The following is a 20,779-nucleotide window of genomic DNA, read 5'->3' as shown; positions in this document are numbered from 1 at the left end:
AAGGTATGTTCTCGAAACTTCAACAAAACCCGTGCCGAGCTACTGAGCGTCTCTCCTGCAAAGTCTTCCACTCGAGTTTATCTATCATCTCCGTAACGCTTTCACGATTACTAAATGATCCTGTAACGAAGCGTGCTGCTCTCCGTTGGATCTTCTCTATCTCTTCTATCAACCCTATCTGGTACGGATCCCACGCTGCTGAGCAGTATTCAAGCAGTGGGTGAACAAGCGTGCTGTAAACTAATTCCTTTGTTTTCGGATTGCATTTCCTGAGGATTCTTACAATGAATTTCAGTCTGGCATCTGCTCTACGATCAACTTTATATGATCATTCCATTTTAAATCACTCCTAATTCGTATTCCCAGATAATTGATGGAATTAACTGCTTCCAGTTGCTGACCTGCTATACTGTAGCTAAATGATAAGGGATCTTTCTTTCTATGTATTCGCAGCACATTATACTTGTCTACATTGAGATTCAATTGCCATTACCTGCACCATGCGTCAATTTGGTGCAGATCCTCCTGCATTTCAGTACAATTTTTCATTGTTGCAACCTCTCGATACACCACAGCATCATCTTCAAAAAGCCTCAGTGAACTTCCGATGTCATCCACCAAGTCATTTATGTATATTGTGAGTAGCAACGGTCCTATGACACTCCCTGGCGGCACACCTGAAATCACTCTTACTTCGGAAGACTTCTCTCCATTGAGAATGACATGCTGCGTTCTGTTATCTAGGAACTCCTCAATCCAATCACACAATTGGTCTGATAGTCCGTATGCTCTTACTTTGTTCATTAAACGACTGTGGGGAACTGTGACAAACGCCTTGCGAAAGTCAAGAAACACGGCATCTACCTGTGAACCTGTGTCTATGGCCATCTGAGTCTCGTGGACGAATAGCGCGAGCTAGGTTTCACACTATCGTCTTTTTCGAAACCCATGCTGATTCCTACAGAGTAGATTTCTAGTCTCCAGAAAAGTCATTATACTCGAACATAATACGTGTTCCAAAATTCTTCAACTGATCGACGTTACAGATATAGGTCTACAGTTCTGCACATCTGTTCGACGTCCCTTCTTGAATACGGGGATGATCTGTGCCCTTTTCCAATCCTTTGGAACGCTACTGTATTCTAGAGATCTATCTTATCACTCCACACCTGCAAGCTAAGAGCATTCTTCTGTGAGCAACAAAGATTAGAATCTCTAACCGCATTTCCAACAAAATGCCTTTCCAAGCATTGAGGTCAGCGCCACCAATCTACTCTCTTTCCTCGAGTCCCTTTGGATTTACTAGCACCCGCTTGCCGTTCAGACAAATGTACAGTGAAAAACAGTCTCTTAGGTTAGGACTGTCTTTCGTTTCATTACCACTACGTGAGTCAATATTTTCGTCTGCTAAAGGACTTACACCTCTAGCTGTGTAGTGAACCATACAATGTCCCAATGGATTAGGAGAACACTTGTAACAACGTCCGATTTATTAAATCTGTTTTGATAGAGGCGATACCTGTGGTCTTATTATACGACCTCACGTCTTCACTTTCAAAGTGGGCAACGAAATAATTCGCGATCAATTGCCTGTGTTATCCATTACTGTGCCAGAAGGAAGTGGCTACAGGCATCCCACTGTTTTCTTGTGAGATACACACTTGGTATTTGTCATTTGTGAATGTTGCATTAATTGCAATGGGTCATCTGAATGCATTGCGAGCTTCAAATGGATCCACAACATATGCCAATATCTTTTACATGTGACATTTGTTGTGGGTACGCTACAAGGAGACAGATCAGTATGTCAGGCGAGCTGGGCAACGTCGCTGACGCTTTATAACCGCACGTGAAGAGCGATATCTGGCCGTCTCTGCCTTGCGGCGGAATACCGCCAGAGCATTGCACGATTGTCCCAGAAAGGCCACTGGAGCCGCTGTGTCCGACCAGGGAGTACTGAAGAGTTTACGAGAAAGAACTTTACAATCCAGACCCCCTGTTGGAGCACTCCACTTGATATGACAATATCTTGCAGCTGGCCTTCAATTCTGCCATTCCTGTGGAAATGGCAACTTCACCACTGGCGAAACGTACGGTTCATAAGCGCGCCCACATATCCTCTGATGCAAGGTGACGGTGATGTTCGTGTGCGGTGACCGGTGGGCCGGCCGGGGTGGCCGAGTGGCTCTAGGCCCTACAGTCTGGAAGCGCGACCGTTACGGTCGCAGGTTCGAATCCTGCCTCGCCAAGTCCCATAGTGCTCAGAGCCATCTGAACCATTTTTTGGTGACCCGTGGTGAGTGGTATGTGCCAAATGTTGTCAAGCACATAGACAGATTTACAAACTTATATGTTCTCGTGAGGAGGTCTCAGTGTTGACTACCATACAGACCATGTCGGTCGCCATACCTCGAGTCAGTACATCAAATAGACCCTGTTGGACCATGTGGTGGCTGCTGCATACGGTGGCGGTCCTCAATTCCTTCTGATGCCAGGGCTTACGTGGCATGTCTTGCAACGCCTGGACATTGAACTAATGGGATGGTCGGCGGTGAGCCCCGACCTAAACCGCATCGTGCATATGTGGGAAATGCTTGACAAGCCTATAAATGGTCGTCATATTCCAATCACACACTCTCCAAGAACTTACGAAGATGTTGCTTTCCCCGAAAGTCGATAATATTTTTTTCTTCTGTGCATTTCCTTGACATAGTACGTATGTATCATTTATTTCAACTATTCTTTATTTGTTAATACGTCACATTGTTTCTTCATTCATTTTGCTACTGTTTTATATTTTATGGTTCAAATGGCTCTGAGCACTATGGGACTCAGCTTCTGAGGTCATAAGTCCCCTAGAACTTAGAACTACTTAAACCTAACTAACCTAAGGACATCACACATATCCATGGCCGAGACAGGATTCGTAGCGGTCTCGCGGTTCCAGACTGTAGCGCCTAGAACCGCTCGGCCACTCCTGCCGGCTTATATTTTATATTGTAAGAATATGAATGTTCTGGCTCTATATGCTTTGTAAATCTTTGGCTAGGCTCGGAGAAGTATTGTGTCAGAGAGAGAGCGAACGACTATCGATAGAGAGCGTACGAGTTGTTGTGGTATCGTGGTCGGTTGGCGGGTGTAATACGTTGCAAATTTCGGAGTGAAAGACGGCGATACGCGAAGGAACAATTAATTACAGTGCGTCCGCTGTGTTAATAGAAGCTTGTGCATTATTAAGTGAACAGTAAAACATGAAAAGTACATCGAGTGTCTGCGGTGACGATTCTACAAACTGTATGAACTTGTGACAATTAGCCATGAACCAGACACCATTGTCGTGTGGAGACACTAACTATTAGAATTGCGTGAAAGTGGAGCAAACCGAATTGTTATGTAAAAGAACAGTGCTGTGATTTGATCAATAAACATTTATTATATCTTCCAAACTGTCTTACAGACGATGACGTGATTGAACTGATGTTTAACGGACTGTTATAGTGAAAAACACATGTGACTGTTTTCTTGTGGCAACACGGTGAAAGAACTGTACGAAGTATTGGCATTAACCGGCTATATATGGTAAATTCTAAAGACATTGCGTAATTCCGACCTACCAGCACTTTTAGTAATAAACGACGAGCGCGTAACGACAACGCACACACTGGAACTGTTATTATCGCTCCAGTGCTGCCAGTTGATTCGACTACAACGGAGACGTGGACCACTGCCGTAACTGGAATATTAACGAAGCAGGAGGGTCCATCAGTATCTTCACGCCACGAACCTGGATTCACCTCAGACATCGTCCGCGCGGACCACCGCTGACGTCATCGCACTGCCTGCAGCAATAGTCAAGACATTAAAAGAAAATTATTAATCTCTCTCTCGTTTCAAAATTAAAGACAATTGCAGCTAAATTAACTATTTCAAAAATACTGTCACAATATCTCAGTTTTGTTTAGTCCTAACAAATATTCTTTCCATTATTTCGTCTTGTTGATAGGGTTGAAAACCCGCTAAATTAAAGTTCAATTAATAATTTTCTTTCAAAATTCTCCTCAAACATTTTGCTGCTCATTATAATTTTATTTTAATGTTTGTTGGTAACTTCTTTTGGATTGAGTACATATTTTATTTTTTGTGTAGTACAATTAGTTACCATAAAATTACATACATTACCAGCCGATGCTGTCCGCCATTACTGCTTGAAAACTGCACCTATTTTGTCATTGGCTGTCAGCTCCAAAACAAAATTACGTATCTCGTGGACATCTAGCAGATGCGTGATGTTTATGTAGGCCCCTACAATACTTTGTTTTTACTTTTGCAGGTTTACTGGAATTATATTGACCTTAATTGTTCATTTGGCCCCCATTAAAGTGACTTATCGCATCTATATAATAATTGTACTGAGTTACCTAATATTTTTCTTTCTTTTTCGTCCATGACTAACAGGGGTCATGTTTTATTATTTAATTTTTTTTTTGGGAACCAGTTTCTTTACAAACTCTCATGGGTTCTCGATGAGGAATGGGATCGGATTCCGCTGTAGGCTTATATGGAGCATGCCACATTCTTCTCGGGCAGTGATTAACGCTCATGGACGGCGTTCACCTTATTGAGGCTCTCAAAGTCCAGTGAAAATCACCCAGGATGGCGGAATGAATGATTATTTTCATTTTTTTCAACACCTGTGTGGCATTTGAGTTCTTTTTATGTAAAGAATCAAGGATGTAATGATATTTCGTTGCGTACTTAATTTTTGAAACATAAACGTATAATTTGGCGGTACAAACATTACTCAATTATTGCTTAGGGGAGTAAAGTATGCTCCTAAAGTCACGTTCCCTTATTTCTGCATGCTGTACTTCGAATGCACAATCCCACTTTCTAATCAAGTGGCGAAGCATCTAGATATCTACATCTACTACTATATTTACCAATCCACCGTACGATGTGTGGTGCGCGGTATTTCCTGTTCCAGTCGCGGGAAGAATGATTGCTCGTAAGGCTCTGTGTTCGCTCAAATCTCTCCAGTTTTGTCTTCAGGGACTTTTCGCAAGATATAAGCAGGGGAAGCAACATACTGGTCGACCTTCTAGGATCGTACACTCTCTTGCCTTTAACAGCAGCACATTTATTAGTTCAGAACGTCTGTGTTGCAGTGTCTGCCAGTGGAATTGGCTCAGCACTTCCGCAAGGCTTTCGTGCTTACTAAATGAGGACCTAACTACACGTTCTGGTCTCCTTTGGATCTTCTCTATTTCCTCTGTCAGTCCCATCTGGTACGGAACCCGTGGTGATGAGCATTGTTCGAGTATTGCGTATTTGCTGGTTCGCTGTTCCTGACGCCAGACACTCGTGCTGTTCTTCAAGTGGTCGACGACTGCGTCTTGTGCTTTACTGAGATAGAAATTTCTAAGCTGCAGTATGTAGGACTGATTGTGAGAGCGTTTCACTGGCGTTATTCTACACTCCTGGAAATTGAAATAAGAACACCGTGAATTCATTGTCCCAGGAAGGGGAAACTTTATTGACACATTCCTGGGGTCAGATACATCACATGATCACACAGACAGAACCACAGGCACATAGACACAGGCAACAGAGCATGCACAATGTCGGCTCTAGTACAGTGTATATCCACCTTTCGCAGCAATGCAGGCTGCTATTCTCCCATGGAGACAATCGTAGAGATGCTGGATGTAGTCCTGTGGAACGGCTTGCCATGCCATTTCCACCTGGCGCCTCACTTGGACCAGCGTTCGTGCTGGACGTGCAGACCGCGTGAGACGACGCTTCATCCAGTCCCAAACATACTCAATGGGGGACAGATCCGGAGATCTTGCTGGCCAGGGTAGTTGACTTACATCTTCTAGAGCACGTTGGGTGGGACGGGATACATGCGGATGTGCATTGTCCTGTTGGAACAGCAAGTTCCCTTGCCGGTCTAGGAATGGTAGAACGATGGGTTCGATGACGGTTTGGATGTACCGTGCACTATTCAGTGTCCCCTCGACGATCACCAGAGGTGTACGGCCAGTGTAGGAGATCGCTCCCCACACCATGATGCCGGGTGTTGGCCCTGTGTGCCTCGGTCGTATGCAGTCCTGATTGTGGCGCTCACCTGCACGGCGCCAAACACGCATACGACCATCATTGGCACCAAGGCAGAAGCGACTCTCATCGCTGAAGTATGGTGGGTCTGACACACCGGTGTCAATGTGTTCTTTTTTCCATTTCCAGGAGTGTATATTCCATCAGTTTCAGCTTCACTGATGTATTTTCTTTCCGCGCGAAATTAGATCTCTTCCTTCCGGCACAGACCTTGTCTGCAGTACCAGGATCGATATCGGTTTTTCATTATGTCATCCGCGAAAGTATTTTGTGTTTCACATTACTTTCCCACTTATTTAATAATATTGCAGGTTTCAGAGTGAATAAGGTTACTTGCCTGTTTTAGGAATATGTCATATTGGATATGTATGTCTTTTTTCTCAGCTTCATGCTTACTTCTTGAATAACAACGTGAATGGTTCAAATGGCTCTGAGCACTATGGGACTTAACATCTGAGGTCATCGGTCTCCTAGAACTTAGAACTACTAAAACCCGCCGGCCGGGGTGGCCACGCGGATCTAGGCGCTACAGTCTGGAACCGTGCTACCACTACGGTCGCAGGTTCGAATCCTGTCTCGGGCATGGGTGTGTGTGACATCCTTAGGTTAGTTAGGTTTAAGTAGTTCTAAGTTCTAGGGGACTGATAACCTCAGAAGTTAAGTCCCATAGTGCTCAGAGCCACTTGAACCATTTGAACTAAAACCTAACCAACCTAAGGACATTACACACATCAATGCCCGAGGCATGATTCGAACCTGTGACCGTAGCAGCCGCGTGGTTCCGGACTGAAGCGCCTAGAACCGCTCCGGCCACCACTGCCGGCACAACGTGAATCATTTTAAGTCCCTCCCATAAATATTTCTAAACTTTCTGATATTTGTGCTGAGTTTATATGTGCTTATTTATCCTTTCCCCACATTCGTAGCTGTTGAGGTTACAGATCAATGAAAACCATCGACCTTCCGCTGAATTTATATAACGAATAACTACTTTCAGTAAATAGCTTTTCTTGTTTGTATGTGCAGTCTACAACTGTATCGTGAGCGTTTACTCTATAAGAGAAGACTTACAGTTACAGTTACAGTTACAGGTTCTATTAGAATGACTGAATATTCTTGGTTGTAATTTTGCGTTACTCTCACACAAGTTAGAAGACGTCTTCATACATTGTGTTGCACTGTAAAAGCATCTCATTGCCTAACATTTCAATTACAGAACTCAGATCGTTCTGCCTTTTATTCAAGGAACAAAGAAGGGAAAAGGGGGGATGGCCGGCCGGTGTGGCCGAACGGTTCTAGGCGCTACAGTCTGGAACCGCGAGACCATTACGGTCGCAGGTTCGAATTCTGCCTCGAGCATGGATGTGTGTCATGTCCTTAGGTAAGTTAGGTTTAACTAGTTCTAAGTTCTAGGGGCTGATGACCACAGCAGTTAAGTCCCATAACGCTCAGAGCCAGAGGGGGAGGAGGGAGAAGGAAAGTATTTTCAGGGCATTTGTACCGGAGATATTTTCGTTATGCCTCAGGCTAAAAGGCTAACAGGTAGTACGCTTGCTTCCAACGTGCAACTCGATTATATGTGAAGACGCCATTTCTATTTCCAAACATGACTGAATCCGGATGTTGCTAAATCCATTATAAATACATCTGTGTCTATTTACTGCTGTAAGGAAAATACAAAGCTCTACTGTCAGACGTTAGGTGTTGAGACCAGCCGCTTTGAGCTGCTAACGCACAGTTCCAGGTGCAGCTATTAGGGTGATGAATACAACAACAATATGTTTACTGAGTCTGATAATCAAACTTTTGAATCTTGTAGACTCTCAACACATCTTGTCTAACTTCTTCGGCCTGTACCTTCGGAAGGCGAAACAAGGATGCTTCGACGGCTCTTATGATTTCTTCAACAGGTATTCTCTTTGATGGAGTTGCGAAATTCAGACCTTTGCCCAGAACTGAAACAGCTGCTTCATCGAATACTTCTGACGAGAGATTCACCACTATTCGCTTCGGATCCACAGTAGCGTCTTCCTTCTGAACTGTAACCGCTAGCTTCCCGAGCTTCTCTTTTTGTTTCATAGCATTGAAATTCGAAAACCTTTTTTAATGATCAATCGTTATTCGGTCCGCTTTATCCCCGTTCTGGGGTGAGAGAGTTGCCGCCAGTGAAAAATGCACATCAATTAAAACTGAGCTAACATAATTCAAGTCTCTGCGTATTTGCTGGATTCTTTCACGGAGAAGTGCTTCGCTGGCCCTTTGGTAGATTCTCCTGGCTTTCGCTTCTTGCACATGGTGGCTAATTCTGGCGAATGTGGGAATAACATCCTTATCCCGGCACCGGGACAGAAAGACCAAATCGGATAGTAATTTACCTCTTCTTCTGCCAAGGTTCTAGAGTCTTCTGATGGTGGTATAAACCTCTTGCCCATACAAGCGTTTTATGTAAGTCTGCAGCCGACTTACATAAACAGGTACTTAGATGCCACTTCGCACCACCACCCAGCCCAGAAGCAAGCACTACTCAACACTCTGTCTTCACGTGCCTTCTGTATCAGCGATGACGACAACTTGGAATAGGAGTTGAATTTTTTAAAGAGGACATTGAAGGCAAATGGGTATGATAGTTATTCAATCGACAGGGCTTTTACGCGGAATATTGATACCGCTAATAAGAATGACGAAGCGTCTTCTCACACAGTCAGATTACCGTTCGTTTCTGGCGTCACTGACCGCATAAGCAGAATTTTAAAGAAAAATGGCATTGAGACACCTTTCTTTAGTCAAAGCAAAATAAAAGACTTTTCCTGACGGAAAACGGATGCACCTGATTACCTCCACAATGCAGGCGTCTATCAAGTGTCATGTGGCTGCGGCAAAGTCTGTATAGGCGGAACGGGAGGAACTGTTGAAGAACGCGTTAAGGAACACGAACGGCACATGCGGCTAAAACAAAGTGCGAAATCGGCAGCAGCGGAACATCACGATAACTGTGGCTCTGACACCGATTTTAATAACGTAAGCGTACTGGCTAAAGAAACTAACATTCGTAGAAGAAAGGGCCGAGAAGCGGTTGAAATTTCTAAGAATGCATCTAATTTCAATAGAGAGGACGGCTATAGGCTTCCGGCGTCGTGGCTCCCTGCCATCAAGGAAGTAAATACGCGGCTGAGGTGTGTGAGCGGCATAAACAACGCGCTGCGAGTCACCTCGGCGGACAATAATATTTTCTGTAAACATTCCCCCTCTCTTGCCCTGTCCGTTTCGAATCTAGTCACTGATGACGACCAACCAATAGCGGTTAGCAGGCATTTCAATCAATAACCCTTCTTCAGCATAAGTGTGGAACAGTGCCATTCTATCCAATGACGATGGACCGCCAATGGTATCCACAGGAGATGAGGTACCAGCGCCCCTTCTTCTGCATCAGAGAGGGAATATTAGCCTATGACTATGGCTCACCAGTGGTAGCCATATGAATTTTAACCAGTACTATCATTTCTCCAGCACGAACGCCAAAAATCTCCCCTTTTACAAGTGGACGCGACACTCGTCTCTGACGGTGTTCTAGCAGTAGTGGACACCAAAAGATCCTGAGGAAGATCCCAGCAGAGGGCTCGAAACGTCGAACATTTTAGAAGAAACATGACGCGGCCTAATAACCCAGAAGATTTTACTTCATATAGCTAATCTTTGGAAAGGATTAACGAAACCAGTCACAAGAGAGATCCTACTGTCTAATTCTGTCTTTCACATCAGCAGCTTTCGCATCCACTAGGTTACAGTCTTGATGGATCACTTTACGGGGAACAACATACAATCACTTTACGAGCAACGAACAAACACAAGGAGCATAAATTTATGTAAAGAATAGCATAAAGATTTAATTTTATTCTTTGAGTTTGTGTTATCATCAGTTTATGTTTCACTGACAGTATCATTGTAATTTAGTTCAATGGATCATACCGAAATTCAAGAGAAACATCAGTTCTACTTACGCCTCTTTCTTCCTCTTTTATATTATTCCGAGCCTTATCCCATCTCTTCACTTGGTCAGCGCATCAATTTGGATGTGGCAATGTTAATGGTAGAGGATTCCCCTCTCCCTACCTTCCCCTTTCCCCCAGACCCAATTTGCGTACCTCATTTGTCTGCATCTAGTGTTATCCCATGTGAAGTGTGTACCTGAGGCGGGAAGTGTGTCCTATCACAATATTTACCTATTCAGATATGGGAAACCACCCAAAAATCATATGCAGGATGGCCAGCACACTGGTCCTCATCGCTAATCTGCCAGGAAGATTCGATTCAGGGCCGGCACACCTCCCAGAATCCCACAATCGACATGATAATGGGCAAGGCAATTCAGGCAGGTACTTATACTTCTGCCGCAATTTGTGTTATTACTAATACTTACTTTTCAACAAAAACAGAAACACCATAAGAACAGAAATTTCATGGTTTGATACACTTATAACCAGTTGTTATTATAATGACGGATTTGCGATATTTTATCGGTTACTGTAAAAGCAGTTTCCACTTTTTGTTAATTTAATATTTGCCCTGTAGTTTCAGCGAAAAAAGAAATATTGATTGTGTCACTAAGACTTCTAAGTCTTAGGTACCCAAGGTCTCAATTTTCTTATGGTATTCTGCATTATTTTTAAAAGTCTAACAAACGAATTTTTCTACAGAGATTTGTTGTTCATTAGAGAATGACACATTAATTACTTTTTTGTGTGCATTAGTATTAGCTTTATTAAAAAAACTTGTAAATTCCATTTATCAAACACATTAATATAATTGATTAGAAATGTGGTGAACAGAACTATTCACCTCTAGTATTTATGTAGTAGTATGAGCCTGTATAATGTTATTTCAAGGTAATCATTATACCTCAGAATCAACCACTAGGTGAGTTCAAAACGTTTTTGTTGTATTTCATCCAACTTAGTTTCTTTAAAGTGTATTATAAAAGTTAAGAAAAGCATTATAAATTTCAAATTATTAATACTCACAAAAGTATTAAAACTATTGTGGTTGCAGTGAAATAAAATGTAAGCAATGAGTCTTATAGACAGTATAATAATTAAAGTTAATGACTACATTACATCTGAAAATGCTAAGTGCAAGTATTTTATAGTAATTATTTTCTAAATGTTGTTGAGAAGATCATATGAAACAGTCACATGGATAACAGAAAATACTATATAACAACAAAAAGCAAACAATGACATCCTTTCCTGATACTGATGAGATAAGGAAGCTTCTAAAATAGAACAACCAAAATTAAGTTAACAGAATCTTAAAGAGAATGGTTTTATCTTAAGAAGCCATGATAAAAGTAAGTTAACACCCTCACACAGAATCTGTAAAAAGAATAAAGTGCACTGATAAACTTCTTACATGAAAGGTTTCTGAAAATGTTATGTCATTATTACTGTCCAGTTTTCGTCTTAGCATAATTTTCCTAAATATATGAAGAAAATTATGCATACAACATGAAACAGTTTCTTTAATAAACTTCAGTTTGCCTTTCATAATCGTTCATCAGCTAATAGCGTCATTAACACATTTATTAAGCAAACTTTGCAAGCATTGAACAGTAAAACTTGTTACTACTTTTGTGTTGTGTTCAAAGAAATCGATAGTGCAAGTCATCATAGTCGCTAGCAAATACTTACACTGTGTAAAATTGTTGGTTAAAAAAAATTTGTTTTCATAACACATATGGCAACAAAAACGCGAAAAAACTGGAGGTTAATTATTTATGTAGGATTGAAGAAAATTTTAATCCTTGGGAGACATCAAATGTAGAGTTTCATCATGACCAATTTCGGACTCACTCCTGTAACTCCATAGTAACAATTACATTTCTCTGACACACAAGCAGAGTTTGTAATTTTACCACATGACAACTGCTCTACTTCATCCTCTTAGAGAAACATCACTAGAAGACTTTGCTAATTATGTTTTGCAAATAATTCTTAGATCGATCCCTGTAAATAGACTTTCCATAAATTTTCAAGAAATTATACAATTTTTAACAACAAATAAAGGAAAATCAAACATATAAGTAGTTTTTAGACAGGGATTATTGAATGGTGATGGATAGTCAAAATTTTGAAGTGAACAAGGTAACGAAAATTTCAAAGCAAAGAAACATGTCACTGATCGTCTCAAAAAGCTAGACCTGACAACTCCTCCTCTATACGTAATTGCTACTTCCAGACAACCATCAACGTCTTAGAGTATTTTAGCTCCCCACTACACTGCTGATATTATTAGCTTCATAGAAAGACAGAACCGATTGCATAACAGCCATCAATGATATGAACACGTGGTGTCACCTTATAAAGCTCCTGCCATTGAGTTAATAACAGTAAAAAATATATTACTATACTCAGTAAAGAAACTGGGCACAATAAACCCTCCACTATTTCAAGTGAGCAGAGCCGTCGACAGTTACAACATCAGAAGGAAGTGGTTCACATTAACCACTGATGGATATTGAAATTTATCGACGGTAACAGGTGAAAGTTTGTGCTGGACTGGGGCTCGACCCTATATTTCCGACTTAACATGAGCAGTATCTCTGACCATCTAGGCCATCGGATTTCGCTTCCCTTCCGACCGAAATTCTCAGACTGTTACACACGACTAACGTAGCATTACCAACCCATGAACCCCTTAGTTCCAAATTACTGATTCCCATAAGATACTGTGCCCGTTGCACATCTGCACTAAAAGTAAGGATCAATGGCCATCATCACCTGATATAAAAATAAGAAAGAAGAAAAACAATAACTTTCTTCACTTTCACTGTAGCTATAGCTAATTCATTTATGTATTCACAGCGAGACTACAAAAACCTATCATTTGCAAATGTCTTGAAAGCAGCAAAACAAATTTTAAGTTTAAACTAAAATCATTTCCTCTGGACAACATTCTATTCTAGCGACCAATTTCACTCAGTGACTTCTACAATACGTATTACAAAATATGCAGATGTTGCTGTTTGTCTTTTAGTTTTAGGTATGGTCCTCAAGCAGTATGAAAGGCATGAAAATCATGTATGTATTTTTTTTTCAGTTTAACCAGTAGTGATAAACATACTCTATTCTGCATTTGAATCGAAATTGTGCACACCATCGATGGATCAACCAAACAAGTGGCGCAAAAGTAAGTTATCCTCAACACAACTGTACAGGGTGGTCCATTGATCGTGACTGGGCCAAATATCTCACGAAATAAGCGTCAAACGAAAAAACTGCGAAGAACGAAACTTGTCTAGCCTAAAGGGTTAGTTGGATCACTTTTTTCGCTTTGTGATAGATGGCGCTATTGTAGCGAAAACATATGGCTCACAATTTTAGACGAACTGTTGGTAACAGGTAGGGTTTTTAAATTAAAATAGAGAACGTAGGTACGTTTGAATATTTTATTTCGTTGTTCCAATGTGTTACATGTACCTTTGGGAACTTATCATTTCTGAGAACACATGCTGTTACAGCGTGATTACCTGTAAATACCACATTAATGCAATAAATGCTCAAACTGATGTCCGTCAACCTCAATGCATTTCGCAACACGTGTAACGATATTCCTCTTAACAGCGAGTAGTTCGTCTTCCGCAATGTACGCGCATACATTGACAATGGGCTAACGCATGTTGTCAGGCGTTGTCGGTAGATCACGATAGCAAATATTCTTCAACTTTCCCCACAGAAAGAAATCCTGGGACGTCAGATCCGGTGAACGTGCGGGCCATGGTATAGTGCTTCGACGACCAATCCACCTGTCATGAAATATGCTACTCAATATCGCTTCAACCACTCGCGAGCTATCTGCCGGACATCCATCACGTTGGAAGTACATCGCCATTCTCTCGTGCAGTGAAACATCTTGTAGTAACATCGATAGAACATTACGTAAGAAATCAGCATACATTGCACCATTTAAACTGCCATCGATAAAATGGGGGCCAATTATCCTTCCTCCCATCATGCCGTACCATACATTAATCCGCCAAGGTTGCTGATGTTTCACTTGTCGCACCCATCGTGGATTTTCCGTTGCCCAATAGTTAATATTATGCCGGTTTACGTTACCACTGTTGGTGAATGACTCTTCGTCGCTAAATAGAACGTGTGTAAAAATCTGTAATCGTCCAGTAATTCCTCTTGTGCCCAGTGGCAGAACTGTACACGACGATCAAAGTCGTCGCCATGCAATTCCTGGTGCATAGACGTTTTTGAGATTCCCGATTCTCTAGCAATTTGTCTGTTACTGATGTGCGGATTAGCCGCGACAGCAGCTAAAACACCTACTTGGGCATTATCATTTGTTGCAGGTCGTCGTTGACGTTTCACATGTGGCTGAACACTTCCTGTTTCCCTAAATAACGTAACTATCTGGAGAACGGTCGGGACACTTGGATGATGTCGGCCGCGGTACCGAGCACCATACATAGCACACGCCCGTTAGGTTTGATCATAATAGCCATACATCAACACGATATCGACCGCAATTGGTTAACGGTCTATTTTAATACGGGTAATGTATCACGAAACAAACACCGTCCGCACTGACGAAATGTTACGTGACACCATGTACTTATACGTTTGTGACTATTAGAGCGGCATCTGTCACAAAGCGGAAAAAGTGGTCCAACTAAAACATTCACATTTCTTTACGTATTACACGAATATGTAATAAAAATGGGGGTTTCTAATTTAAAAAAACGCAGTTGATATCCGTTTGACCTATGGCTTCGCCATATAGCGGGCCAACCATAGCGCCAACTGGTTTCCCCTTTCAAGCTAGGCGAGTTTCGTTCTTTGTAGTTTTTTCGTTTCATGCTTATTTCGTGAGATATTTGGCCCGGTCATTATCAATGGATCACCCTGTATAAATGTGTGTCTGATATTTTGAACATGTCCAAAAGAATAGAAACCTCACGGAAGTAGCAGTTGTGATAGAGCTTATATAAATCGAAGGCGGAGAGGGAAGAAAGGAAAGGAAGTAATGATATCAATTGCACTGAGACTTAAGGCAGAATCAGCGGCGATGAATGAAATTGCGTGCGGGACCGTGGTTCGAGCTCATGATCTCCGGATAAGTGGGCATTTGCGTTAATCACTGCACCACAAGGACATAATGTTAATCGCAAATGCGCGGCCTATCTTCACACGTTCGCCAGTAGACCCACGCTCCCGCACAGTGCCAGCTATCCACAGCTAGTTAATTTTAGATTCCTGTTGGAGGTCGACCGTAAATGTGCATCCGCACTAAAGGTTGTGGATTCGTTGCCCGTCGAGGAAAGAAAAATGTGAACGCGTGGTGTCTGCTCTTTTATACACGTCCCGGTTTGCGTCGAACACCATGTGTGGTTGGTGCAGTGGTTAACGCAGCTCTCTAGTAAGCAGGAAATCACAGGTTCAAGTCCCAGTCCAGCACACATTTTCACACGTCGATGTTCATTCCGCATGAATTCCCCATGCAGCTGATATCATTAGCTCCTTCCTTTCCTTTCCTTTCTCCCCCATCCACCTTCAATGTAGATAACAAGACTGAAGCATCTTTAAGTATCTCAGTGAAGGCTAAATGTGGAAATAATTTGATTAGACCTGTTCCATATGATCAGCATTGTTCGCGTGTTTTCTAAAGATGGAATTCTCTGTGGATTTGCATAGTATATTCACTTCTGTTTTATATTGGGGCGATGAGTCAAGAACAAAAAGTGGATTTCATACAGACTTGGCTTAAATGAAATTAAATATTTGTACTGTTACTCCACCGCATGCGCATATACTGGACCTACTTTTCTTAACCCACAAATCTATAGGCCTATATCTCTGCCGACGGTACTTCGAACAATTTTGCAACATGCTTCATGCTCTCGCCTTATGGCGTCTCTGGAGACCCCCGTAGTAATGGCTACAGGTCGCGAAAACAACGACCTTGCGAAACCCAGATCGCCCTGCTCGTCCAAGAGACCCAAAAGTGATTCTTACACCGGTGTCCAGGTTGATGTTCAGAGTCCTGAAGGCTCCGAACAGAGTTCTGCACTACCGACTGATAAACAAAATACTAGAGTCATCAAATCAGCTGTGTGATTGGACTTAAGAGTTTCTAGCAAACATTGTAAAACATATGATTTTTAATGTCCAGAGGTAAAAATAAATTCTGGCGTTCCCAAAGGCAGTATTATAGGTGAAATTGGTTAGAAATATACAGACGTTAAAATAACTTTGTGCGTAGCCACAGAGAGTGTTACAGAAGAATTATTATTCATAATTTATACTCTAATTAAAAGAAATAAAAAAAGCGATGGACCATGAAGGATCTGTCCGTGTGGGAAGGGAATCAGTAGATGTGATATACATGTAGAGACAAAGAAGTGATTACAATTTCAGGAAAATTCTATATTTTATTGAAGAGAAAGAGCTTCACAAATTCTGCAAGCCAATAACACCTCGCTCTACTTCTGGCCCTTGTGCAAACAGATGCTCGGCTTGGCATTGTTTCCAAGAGTTGCTGGATGCCCACCTGAGGAGTACCATACAAAATCTGTTAAACTCTCGAGATGGTCGGAGGGCCATAGTCATAATACTCCAAACGTCCTCAATTGGGCTCGATCCAGTGACCTTGCTGGCTTAGGTAGGGTTTGGAAAGCACGAAGGTAAGCAGTAGAAATTGTCGTTGAAATGTAAGTCCAGGATGGCTTGCTATGGAGAGCAACAAAACGGGGCATAGGATATCGTCGACGTAACGCTGTGCTCTGAGGGTGATGCGGATGGTAATCAAAGGGACCCAGCTGTAAAAAGAAGTGCCACCTCAGACGATCACTCCTTCTTGGAGAGCTGCATGGCGGGGCACAGTCAGCTTGGTATCCCACCACTGTGCAACGCATCTTCAGACATTTCCTCACTGTTCATCGGGGTTCAATTGGCGACATACTGATCACTTCTCTTGCGAATATAGATCGCTCCTCGTACTGCTTTGCAGGCAGCAGTCGAAGCAAGTCTAAGGCCTAAACTGTAAGAAATGTTTACATATACAGTGCAATCAACGAAAACCGCCGGACTCTATTATACTTGAAACGCCCTGCTAAACCCGCAGTACGGGACAGGTAGTTGGAATTGTAGGAAGGGCCAAAATTATCGGCTGTCAGTTACACTCGAACACATATAATTTTATTTATTTGACCAAACATTACAGTACAGACTCTTGAACTTAGTTATCGCCTGAATACGCGACACTATCTTATGCCTTAAGGGCACAACCACCTTAATTTTAAAAAGACGGCTAAAAGCCGTTAACTCAAAATTCAAATGCCAAAGGTAAATTTAGAAGGCAGAAGACCTCACTTTAAGTAACTTCTATAATTTGGCTGAAGGCCCAAAAATCTAACACTTGAAAAGCAATAACCTTAATTTAAAGACGCCTGAAGGCCTACGATTTAAGACTCAAGGTTAAATTAAAATTAAAAGCAGAAGGCAGAAACCCTTATCTTCAATTAGCTGAAGGCCACAAACAGTCTGATGCTCGAAAGACAGAGATCCTTAATTTTAAAACAGGTGAAGGCCCATGATTTAAAACACAACTAAAATAATTTTTAGTAGGCAGAAGGCCTAAGGCTTTATCTTTAAACAATATATTAATCAGGCTCAAGGTCCAAACGATCTAACCCCTGGCAAGCAAGAAAGTTTTAATTTTGAAACGGTTGAAGGTCCATGACTCAAAACACAAGTAAAATAATTCAACTTTAATTCAAAACCATCGGTTATGAGCCACACAACTACACAAAACAGAAAATGAGAAAAGGCAGTGCAGCTAACGACGCCCAGAAGTTTCGGGGATCGGCAAGCACTTGAAATACTAACGATCACTCTGGTCAGACAGGCAATCCGCCCAACCATTCTCGATCCGATGACAACCCAACCAGCAGACAGTCAACGACCACCGACAAGGTAACTTGCGCTCCACTCGTCCAGCACACAACAGAGAATTCAATGCAAATGAAATGGCATGGACACCCACAACCAAGCATACATTAAGTTGTCGAATTACACACCGTGGTGGACAGCGACAACACGGTGAGGAAAGGACACTGCCAAAATCTACGTCAACGGCCAGAGTAGATAACCGGAACGTTAAAGGCCACAAGGCAGAAAATTCCGCTGGTGCACTTCAATTGCAAATACCCAAATACAGTTAGACTCCACCGAATGGTGGGTCAGCCTTCGCCAAATCGAACACACACGTTTCTGCTCGCAGGAATGTACCAACAGCCAACAACGAGAACCAGACGGCACAATGTGAACGGTCTTGCTGATAAATTAAACCCAAACTCAACCTTCGTGTTCAGGGTTGGTGAGCCACGGACCTCGTAGCAGTGGGAACAGCCCCACACATTCCGACACTGTGTAGAGACCGCCAGTAGGCCCGGCCAAACTGCGCCCCGCGGAGATTTCCCAGCTGCGCCGCGCCAACCGACCGACTGCTCGCACACAGCACAGCCGCAAATTATAAGCACCAGACTGAAGATAGTACAAGGTGCAAATATCGATACACACCACTGCTGCTTCTCACAGACCGACCGAGGTGGCGCACTCGTGAGACACTGCACTCGCATTCGGGAGGACGTCCGGCCATCCTGATTTAGGTTTTCCGTGATTTCCCTCAATCACTCCAGGCAAATGCGGGGAAGGTTCCTCTGAAAGGGCACGGCCGACTTCCTTCCCCATCCTTCCCTAAACCGATGAGACTAATGACCTCGCTGTCTGGTCTTCTTCCCCAAACAACCAAACAACCCCAAACCTGCCTCTCACAGAGAAAGCGAACAACACCATAATCGCGATAACCGTGGGAAACCAAACACAGAATAGGAACCAAGGTTTAAACCAACGCATGAGCTAAACACTGCTCAGTACCCTAAGAAATAAAAAACTACGCAACACGATTATCCAAATGGGACAGAAATCTGTAGAATTGCTCTACATTTACAGAAAAACAAAAGATTATAATTTCAGAAAAATAGCAATATTTAATCAAGAGAAAGAGAAAGAGATTACCAAACTGATGAAGTCAATAACGCGTTGGTCCGCCTCTGGCGCTTTTGCAAGCAGTTGTCACTGATTGATAGAATTGCTGGATGTCCTCCTGAGACATATTGAGCCATATTCTGTTCAACTGGTGTGTTAGATCGTCAAAATGCGGAGATGGTTGGAGGACCCTGCCCATAATTCTTCAAATGTTCTCAGTTGGGGGTAGATCTGGCGACCTCGCTGGCCAAGGTAGGGTTTGGCCAGATCAGAGACCTGATTTATTTCGCTGACATTTGAGCCCAGGATGGTTACCCATGAAGGGCAAAACGCGTAGTAGAATATTGTCGCCCCACCACTGTGGTGCGAGGCTGCCGCGTATGACGACCAAAGAGCCCCTGATATGAAAAGAAACGGCACCTCAGACTATCTTTTGTGGTTGTCGGGCTGTATGGCGGGCGACATTCACGTTGGTGTAACACTGCTATCTGGAGCGTAGGCCTGCAATCTAATTGACTGGAGTAGCCGCGCAGTCTAGGGCGTCTTGTCACGGTCCATGTGGCTCCCCCCGTCGGAGGATCGAGTCCTTCCTCTGGCATGGGTGTGTGTGTATGTGTTGTCCTTAGTATGAGTTACACTAAGTAGTGCATAAGATTAGGGAACGATGACCTCAGAAATTTGGTGCCCTAACACCTTACAACAAATTTCAAAATTTGACTGGAGTAAAATCCTCTTAGTGATGACTTTTGCTTTAAACTTAACCGCGATGACCAGCCAGTGTACTGTGACATTTGCTGCGAAACCTGGTGCAACTTGGCCAACAGACGACCGGTCTACGGGTCATTAACTTTTCAGTGTTCACCTAGCCCTCTGACCCAGAGAGGCATACATAGCTATAAAGCATTAATACATTAATTATCAAACGGAAACTGTGTTGAGCTGCAGTTGTTGTTGTTGTTGTTGTTGTGGTCTTCAGTCCTGAGACTGGTTTGATGCAGCTCTCCATGCTACTCTATCCTGTGCAAGCTTCTTCATCTCCCAGTACCTACTGCAGCCTACATCCTTCTGAATCTGCTTAGTGTATTCATCTCTTAGTCTCCCTCTACGATTTTTACCGTCCACGCTGCGCTCCAATACTAAATTGGTGATCCCCTGATGCCTCAGATCATGTCCTACCAACCGATCCCTTCTTCTACTCAAGTTGTGCCACAAACTTGTCATCTCCCCAATCCTATTCAATACCTCCTCACTAGTTATATGATCTATCCATCTAATCTTCAGCATTCTTCTGTAGCACCACATTTGGAAAGCTTCTATTCTCTTCTTGTCCAAACTATTTGTCGTCCATGTTTCACTTCCATACATGGCTACACTCCATACAAATGCTTCCAGAAACGACTTCCTGAAACTTAAATCTATACTCGATGTTAACAAATTTCTCTTCTTCAGAAACGCTTTCCTTGCCATTGCTACTCTACATTTTACTTCTTCTCTACTTCGACCATCATCAGTTATTTTGCTCCCCAAGTATCAAAACTCATTTACTACTTCAGGTGTCTCTTTTCCTAATCTAATTCCTTCAGCATCACCCGACTTAATTCGACTGTATTCCA

Source organism: Schistocerca gregaria, chromosome 7 (assembly GCF_023897955.1).
Source record: "Schistocerca gregaria isolate iqSchGreg1 chromosome 7, iqSchGreg1.2, whole genome shotgun sequence".
NCBI classification, from domain to species: domain Eukaryota; kingdom Metazoa; phylum Arthropoda; class Insecta; order Orthoptera; family Acrididae; genus Schistocerca; species Schistocerca gregaria.
The sequence above is the reverse complement of the archived record's forward strand: the minus strand, read 5'-3'. Positions refer to the sequence as shown.